The sequence below is a fragment of the Camellia sinensis genome, chromosome 13 (genome assembly GCF_055761805.1).
Source record: "Camellia sinensis isolate YWXY chromosome 13, ASM5576180v1, whole genome shotgun sequence".
Taxonomy (NCBI): domain Eukaryota; kingdom Viridiplantae; phylum Streptophyta; class Magnoliopsida; order Ericales; family Theaceae; genus Camellia; species Camellia sinensis.
The window spans coordinates 140933489-140943463 of record NC_138973.1 but is presented as its reverse complement, the minus strand read 5'-3'; the positions used below and the strand labels follow the sequence as shown (position 1 = coordinate 140943463).

Genomic DNA, 9975 nt, shown 5'->3' with positions numbered 1-9975 from the left:
TATTTTTTCTTTTTTTGACTTTGCAATTATTCATAGATCGGATAAATTATTTGTTATAAGATCTTGTATTTTATTTATTTATTTCTTTGTTGCAAGTTTGCTTGAGGCATTTAATGTTCTATCAAAGAAATTGTGCCTTCTCAATGACATTCCTTTGATGTTATCAGCTGTGTAGCCTCTAGTTTATTATTTTATATTCTAATTTCTTTGTTGGTATAGGTATTCAAAAATACATTTAAAATGGACAAATCTTGGATGTTCAAGGATAGAAGATCAAAAGACTATGAGAATGGAGTTGAGCAATTTCTTAATTTTGCTATGATCTGTGCAAGTGATCTTCAATCCATACGTTGTCCTTGTAGAGTCTGTGGAAACTTGAGAAGCCAACCTATTCGAGAGATTAGAAATCATCTCTTTTTCAATGGTGTTGACCAAAGTTATACCACATAGATATGGCATAGAGAAGCAGTCACTAGTGGGACATCACCATGTTTAAATGAACAAGATTTTTCCCAACAACAATTTGACCCGTCTCCCACAGACAATGTAGCTGAAACAATAGAAATGGTTCAAGATGCATACGATCATTGCACGGCTAATCCTGAAGTGTTTAAGAAATTACTTGAAGATGCCGAAAAACCATTGTATCCGGGTTGAACAAAGTTTACCAAGTTATCTGCATTGGTTAAACTATATAACTTCAAAACTATGAATAGCCTATCTCACACTGGGTTTTCAGACCTACTGACGTTGTTAGGTGATATGCTGCCATTGAACAATGAAATGCCATCATCCATGTATGAGGCTGGGAAGATGTTTGCTGCATTGGGAATGGGATATGAGAAAATACATGTCCATATGATTGCATACTCTATAGAAAGGAGTACAAAGATACAACTTCATGTCCTACATGTGGTACATCCAGATGGAAGTTGAAGAAGAATTCCACTGAAATAAGAAAGGATGTGCCTGCAAAAGTTTTATGGTATTTTCCACCTATCCCAAGGTTTCGAAGGATGTTCCAATCAGCAAAAATAGCGAAGGATTTGACATGGCATGCTCATGAAAGAGATTATGATGGCACAATGTGTCACCTAGCGGATTCTCCATCTTGGAAGTTAGTAGACCACAAGTTGCCAGATTTTGCTGCAGAGCCAAGAAACCTTTGATTAGCTATTTTTGCAGATGGAATAAATCCACACAGTTCCCTTAGTAGTAGGTATAGTTGTTGGCCAGTTATAATGATTACCTACAATCTTCCACCGTGGTTATGTATGAAGAGGAAATTTATGATGTTATCATTGTTAATATCAGGTCCATAACAACCTGGTAATGACATTGATGTTTACTTGGCACCACTAATTGATGATTTGAAAATGTTGTGGGAGGTAGGTGTTGAAGCTTATGACGCTTATAAAGAAGAACACTTCAGGCTGAAGGCTATATTGTTGTGGACAATTAATGACTTTCTAACATTAGGTAATTTGAGCGGTTGTACTGTAAAGGGATATTATGCATGTCCAATTTGTAGTGAAGGAACATGTTCTCACAGATTAAAATATGGTAAGAAGAACACATATGTTGGCCACAGAAAATTTCTTCCACGCTATCATCCATATCGGAGGCAAAAAAAAGGCTTTTAATGGTGAGCAAGAGTTTGGATTAGCCCCAATACCATTAACTGGGGAGGAGATATTAAATAAGGTTGAAGGGCTTGTAACCATATGGAGAAAGAAAAATAAAAAATCATTACATGTTGGTGGTACAAAATGTTGGAAGAAGAAATCATTATTCTTTGATCTTGAATATTGGAAGTACTTACATGTTCGACATAATTTGGATGTTATGCATATTGAGAAGAATGTGTGTGAGAGCCTCATTGGTACATTACTTAATATTACAGAAAAAACAAATGATGGAATTAATTCCCGCCTTGATCTTGTAGAAATGGGTTTGCGTGAAGAATTGGCACCACAAATTGGGGAGAAGCGAACATACTTGTCTCCAGCATGTTACACATTGTCTAAGGAGGAGAAAAGAAGAGTATGTACAACATTATTGGAATTGAAGGTTCCAGAAGGATACTCTTCAAATTTGGGAAGTCGTGTATCAATGCAAGATTTGAAACTTTATGGTCTAAAATCACATGATTGTCATGTATTGATGCAACAGTTACTACCTGTGGCAATACGATCTGTGTTACCTAAGCATGTGAGACATTCCATTATCAGGTTATGTTTCTTTTTTAATGCTATTTGTAGCAAAGCGGTGGATGTGGTAAAATTAGATGAGATTCAAAAAGAGCTTGTGGTCACATTGTGTTTACTTGAAAAGTACTTGCCACCTTCGTTCTTTGATATCATGGTGCATTTGACAGCGCATCTTGTTAGAGAAGTTCGACTTTGTGGACCAGTTCACTTTAGATGGATGTACCAATTTGAGAGGTTCATGAAGATCTTAAAGGGTTATGTTCGTAATCATAATTGTCCTGAAGGTTGCATTGCTGAAAGTTACATTGTAGAAAAAGCTGTTGAGTTTTGTGCAGAGTACTTATCTGGAGTGGATGCAATCGGGATTCTTTCTAATAGGAACATGACAGTTGATGATGATATAGAAATTGGAAGGCCTTTATCAAGTGGTTATGTTGTTACTGTTGATCGTAATGAATGGGAGCAAGCACATCGTTATATGTTAGAAAATACAAGTGACATTCAACCATACGTTGAGTAAGAATATTTCATGTACATTTTTGTATAACTGCATTCTCACAAGTTAGAGATTTATCTCATAATATATTGCTTTATTGATGATTTGATAGGGAGCATATAGCTTGGTTGAAGCTAAAATATCATCGTCAATCACAAAGTCAAAAATGGCTACAAATTGAGCATAATAAAACATTTATGTATTGGCTTCGTGAAAAGGTATTGGGGTAATTCAATATTTAACCTTTTCTAATAGCAAATATTATTAAGAAAAAGTTACCTAACTATTCAACCATATACAGGTCTCAAAGGAATTAAGTGGCCAAAATAATATCTCAAATAACCTGAAGTGGATAGCACAAGGACCTCGATTGGATGTTATAAAATTCCCTGGCTATATCATCAATGATTGCCGTTATCACACAAAAGATCGGGATAACTCACGAGTTAGCCAAAATAGTGGAGTTAGTTTAATGGCAACAACAATGCATGTGATACGTTACAAGGATAAGAACCCAGTGTTTACTGATATGAGTTACTATGAAGTTATTATTGAGATATGGCAACTTGACTACAATATGTTCAAGATTCCGGTATTTAAGTATGATTGGGTTGACAACACAAAGGGAATTAGAGTGGATGAGTTGGGTTTCACATTAGTTGAGTTTGGGAGGATAGGCCATAAAGACGATCCCTTCATTTTGGCTTCCCAAGCTAAGCAAGTTTTTTATATACAAGATCAACTTGATTCGAGATGGTCAGTTGTGCTAGAACCTCCTTAAAAACAATATTCTTGTGAAAAGGATGATGAGTTCAATGATTTTTGTATAGAGCATCATGGCTTTACAAAAGTTTTGCCAGAAGTTGAATCATTAGATGTGGTTGATGATTCTATGTCATCTTACATGCGAGGAGATTGTGAGGGAACTTGGCTCGATAATCCATGATGAAAAAAAAAATGTCTTTGCAAGAATGTATGTCTAAGTATTGTATTTTCATGTTAAAATGTTTGACTTATATTCATTTTCTTCATGTCTTTATATTTAATTGTCTAACTATTTGACATTTTTTTCTTAAATTTTTATTTTATTTTATTCACAGGATGGATACTTCTTATGTCCTGCCTACTGATGGAGAGGATGCATGGTTACCAGCAACAGAACCAACATTTAATAAAAGAAAAGGCAGAGGTTCGACAACATTATCAAATGTCATAAAGGATAGGAGTTCTAGTGTACGAAAAGCCATTGACTATAACGAGAATGGTCAATTGATTGGATATAATTCAATCAAATGTTCAAGCTATCTTGGGGTGTTGGCTCGCACAATGATTCTGATATGCTATAAAGACTGGTTTGAGGTGCCAGCTGAACTGAAAGAAAAATTATGGAGTTGTGTGGAGGTAAGTAAGACACTTAAACATGTATTTAAGTGCAATCAAAATTAGAATTTTATAACATTATATTTTTTGACTACTCAGTTAACATACAAAGTGGATGAAAGAAGTAAGAAAAATGTGTTACCTTCAATTTGTTCAAAATGGAGGACATTCAAGAAAGAACTTACCAAGTACATATGTGAAAACAAGTCCAATCTTGAGATCATATCAAACCCACCAGCAATTTATGGATTCATTGAACAAAGATGTTGGGACTCATTTCTTGTAGGGCGACTATCAGAAGAGTTTGAGGTAAAAATAATCAAACTTTAGTTATTTAAAATGTCAGTATTAAATGCTAGACCCATCAAACTTCGTATAGTTCTGTAATAACAGTGGCATGCCCCTTGTAATCTTGTAAATTTTATGTTTTATTTTATGACTTATTTACCTAAAAAAATTATTAAATGCTATACATTTGGATTAATTTTGTGTGTTACATTTTCAAAGATTTTGAGCCAGGTTCAGAAATGGAGACGAAGTCAAAATAAGTATAACCATAGAATTAGTCAAAACGGCTATGCTCGCTTTCAAGAAGACTATGTAAGTGGTTATAAATTTTATTATTTAATAACAATTTTGATATCATTATTTTGAAAAATTGATGTATGTTTAATTGACAGAAACGTATGATCGGATCTACTGAAGATTTGGACAGAAGCGTTCTATGGAAAAAGGCTCGTCAAAATAAAAATAGAGAATATGATGACAAGACAATTATGGAACAAGCTGCGAGAATTGTAAGATATTGTGTGTACTGATTGCATTTATTTTATATTTATCTTAACTGTTCATCTTTCTTATATAGTAATGTAATATTGTAGGATGAGTTGACCAAACAAAAAAGTGATGGGAGTTTAAAGATTGAAGGATACAATGACATTCTTACTATGGCATTGGGTCCTCCTGAATCTTCTAGTCGAGTAAGGGGTGTGGGAAATTCTGTCACACCTAGCACCTACTTTCACTTGCCTAGATGTGGGAATCAGTCACATTAGGAAAAGAAGTTTAATGATCTTGAGGCAGTGGTGGTACAATTGCAAGCTAGGCTTAGTGCAGTGGAACAATAAATACCATATACACCAGAATCTAAACATGTTAGTTCAAACATCTTGAGAAGTGGTTATGAAGGAAATTTTCAGCCTGATTTTCTCTTAACAGAAAACAGAGTGAGAACTAAGAATGACATTCCACCCCAAACTCTTACCCAAAAGATTATAAAGGTGTGTAGCATTTAGAACACCTAAAGTTGTTATATTTTCTAATACTGTTAGTAATTTTATTAGTGCTTTTGTTGTTATCTGTGTGTTTGTTATAGAGCAAATGTTCAAACACATTGAAAAGTGGTGGTAGAGGCAATTTTCAGCATGATTCTTTATTAGCAGAAAATATGGTGAGAACTAAGGACGACATTCCACCTCAAGTTCCTAAACAAAATAAGAGAAAGGTGTGTAGTTTTTATCTATTGATGTTATAATTTCTAATATCGTTAGTGATATTATTAGAAGTTACATTTTTAACTTTGTGTTATAGGGCAAACCATGTAAACTCGTGATAGGTTCCATTGAAAATATTGTTGCTTATGGTGCGGTGTATGAGAGAATTGAACACAATGAAGCCATTCATACGGTGCCATTAGGAGAATCCAATGTACGTGTGTCTGTTGAAGTTGTTGTTCAAAAAGATGCCCCTCTTCCTATACCTATCCCAGATGAGATGCTTATTGTTGGAGAAGCAGTGGGATTTTTTGTTGCTTGGCCCAAAAATCTTGTATTGGTCGGTGATGAGGTAAAATACTCAAACTTAGAAACTTTATTACAATTTATTAAAGTTAAAGTTGACTTATATTTGTTTATTTTGAAAATTTTAAACTTAGGGAGCTTCAATTAATGTTGAATGTGGAAAATATCAAGAGTCCATTCAATCTTTTGTTTCATTAGTTGAGCATATCAAGTATGATGAAGCCATAGACATTCCACTAGAGAAAGACATATTTGGGGAGGAGATCAATATCCAACTTCAAAGAGTAGACATGGAGTACATATGTCATGTAAAAGAATTATCTGTTTCATGTATCATGTTATACATAAGGTAAGGAAAATTTGTTACATCAATAGTTATTTCTGCAGATTTTATGAATTACGAATTTAATTAAAATTTGTTTATTTTATTAGTCATCTCCATCAAGGGTTGAAGGCTTCCAATTGAAGGAAACAATTTGTATTTGTTAACCCTTGTGTCGTTAGTGGAAAAACTATGGCTGGGGAGAAATCAAAATCAGTGTTGCTTGCAAGAAGATTAGAGGAGGCTATGCTAGAACAATTGGTTTTAATTCCTTATAATTGGGTAATTATCTAAAACTATTTATTTCATGTGTTCAAATGATAATAAACTTATTAAGCTTATACTTGTGACTTGTTTAATTGTAGGTACCATTGGATATTGTTAGTCATTGATCTAACATTGATGATTGTGTACTTACTTGATCCGATTAATTCTAAAATAAACACAAGCTTTGAAATTGTAATAAACATGTAAGTTTGGCTAGTTCGTATATTTTTAAGCAATTTGAGTTACTCTAAAAATATTTTGACATTTGGAATTTCTTTTGTAAAGTGCTTTGAAAATTTATGAAACTGCCCAAAAGAGGAGGAGGACCAATCCAGTTTGGAAAGTAGTTCAGGTAATCAATATCATTTTCTCTAATTTTATTATACTTATATTATGCTAATGATTGTTCAGCTTGATCATAACACTTTATATATAGTTTCTAATAATAATAAAAATGCTTTTATGTAGTCCCCACAACAACCTACAAACATGGAATGCAGGTTTTATGTAATGCGGTATATGAAACACCTCATTAGAGATCAAAGTATCCTAAGAAAACAAAATGTGAGATAAATTCTAAACTTTTATTACTATTATATTCATGATACTTGTACATCTTCTTCATTATCTAATTGTTTGTAAATAACCTCTTGCAGTTCAATGGAAAAAAGACTTACACGGAAACCGAACTTGATGAAGTGCGAGTTGAATGCATTAATTTCGTACTATAGAATATGCGTTGAAATCCAATGTAAGTATGATATAACTTTCGTTCTTTAAATTACTAATCAACAATTTCTTTAGTTGGTAAAGAACATATAATCACTTCAATATTTCATTTTAGATTTGTTGATTCTATGTATATTTGGTTTTATGACTTTAAAATATCTGCTCATACCTTGAAGATTTTCATTTTGGATTTATTGATTCTATGTATATGTCATATTTATATATGGTAATCCAAACATTTTATATTAGTAATAATCAAAGTTGTTATTCATTTTCTATTGATGCAGGAGATGAAGAGTCAGTGTAATGAGAAAATGTTCGATTTTGTCTTTTGTAAGTCTCTACAAAAATATTAAGTTTATTCATATGCTTCTAGCGGTTTCTGAATTAATTTGTGTTTTTATTTTTCAGGTCAGAAATTTTTTGGAGAAATGCAAAATATGGTCAAAGAATTCAACTTAGTTTTTTCAAGTTTTTTTTTTTATTTTTTAATATATGTAAGCACAGTTTAAAACTTTTTTCTAATTCCTTTGTATATACTTTTCGAACATTTAACTTTCATTTATGAAATATATGACGTTATTCCATTCAATATATGGTTGTGATTCCAAATATAGTATATAGTGTGTATTACATTCTTCAAATACATATGACATGTGATCTTATCTGATTATTAATCACGCGTTTTATTAGATATTAATCACACTTAAAATCTGTGATCTAAATGTTTATTATCACAGGTTTTATTAGTTATTAATCACACTTAAAAGATGTGATCTAAATGTTATTAATCACACTTAAAATGTGTGATATAAATGTTTTCAATCACACTTAAAAGGTGTGATCTAAATGTTATTAATCACACTTAAAATGTGTGATTAAAAATGACCCATTTTAATCACACTCCCAAATATCACACTTTAATAAAACTAAAAAGGTGCGATTAAATAACAAATATCACACAAAAAAAGTGTGATCTTTATCTGTTTTTGTAGTAGTGCTAGCTATATATTATATAAGTAAAAGTGAATTTTTGTAAGGAGCTTTGTGAGAACTCTAAAATTTTATAATAAATTTGTGAATTTGTATAATTAAAAAATAAATTTAAATAATATTGGGATTACAATTACATTATAATCCTAACATTATTTACACAGTGTCTTCAAGCACAGGTATATGCTAGTATATATACATATATAGTGAAAATAATATATATACATTATTCACTAACAAAACATAAGAAAATAAAAAATTATGATTATCAAATCATCTTATTTTATTATTAATTTTTTTTTTTTTTGGAGGGGTGAATGATATATGATTTGATCAGTAATATAAAAAATTAGGGTTGAATTTTAGCGAACTTGACAAATCCGTAGTAGATATTATGGATTTGTCAAGTTCTCTAAAATTCAACCCTAATTTTTTAAATATATATGGTGAAATCACCATATATTGTTACCATAAACTGATCACGCATTCAACTTACACAAATTAATTCAATAAAACGTGCACTCCACAGCATATTGCATGCGCACCCATACCATGGTTAATCTATGACGCTCATGAAAACTAACCCATAATCTATAGAAATTTTAGTTTGTCACTTGAATGTAAAGGACAATTTGACAATAAGGTTTTGTAAAATATTTTTGGCGAAATAAACGAAACCTAAAATACATCGGACTTGATATGGTAGTAGCTTGGCATATAGATCATTTAATATTTATTTTTATTTTAATAAAAGCATGCCAGGAGCATATTTAAAGGGGAAAAAAAAAAGAAAAAAAAAAACTTTTCTTGCATGGTGGCCTTGGCCGCCGTCTCCTTCGCGGACGATGCTGCATTCTTTGCTGCCTGCATTTTCAGTCTCTCTTTCTCTTTCTCTTTCTCTTTCTCTGTAATTCCTAATCTTAATTCTTAAAAATCACCACACTTTCGATCAATGGCAAAGACATTGGTGGACCAACTTTAAATAGACCCAGATGATTTAGTGCAGGCTTACCACGTGGCACCAAAACTAGACACGTGGAGTCGCATGAGGTAACCTTGGTGGACGTTGGGACACCTGTGCAAACATGTCGGTGCAGGATCGTGTTGGGATGGGGACGTAACTGTTTGTTTTCCATATTTGGTAATAATTTAGTATTTTCAGAGTAATATGTGATATTATTTATAGGATCTAATTTTTGTAGAGCACACATAATGGATTGGATTGGGCAGTGCTATTCATGTTCATGAGTTCATTACAGATCTTATTTTAATGATGTAAATTGTTTGGCCTTGTTTGGTTTTTGAAATTTTTATGAAAAAATAAAAATTAATTTCATAAAAGTAAATATCAAGAAACAATTTATTTCTAGTCTTTGAAAATATAAAATAATGTAAAAATGACAAATGCTTTTTTAATTTTGATTTATTTAACCGAATTAATTTTTAATTTTTTTCAGAAAAATTTCTAAAACAAATTTTGAAAACCAAATCAAACATGGCCTTTATTTTGTCGAGACCATCGTATATATCACCATTAATAAGTAAAAAATAGTCAATCCAACAATCGCAATTTATTCAATTTATTACATTTGTTTTCTAAAAATTGAACGATCAATGTGTTTTTAAAAAGAAATTATCAATTATTATTATTTTTGTTTATAAAAAGTGCAATAAATTGAATAAGTGATGTGTGTGTGCTAAAATCTTACCACAACTAAATTCTGATCTTCCTCCTAGAGTTATGGGAACAAAGCCGTAGAGCATGCAGTCCAGATCCAT

At 31.8% G+C, this 9975-nt stretch overlaps 1 pseudogene; it reads left to right on the top strand.

The window, feature by feature from the left end:
• Positions 1–240: 240 nt before the first annotated feature.
• Positions 241–3652, top strand: LOC145805743 (uncharacterized; annotated as a pseudogene).
• Positions 3653–9975: the final 6323 nt, after the last annotated feature.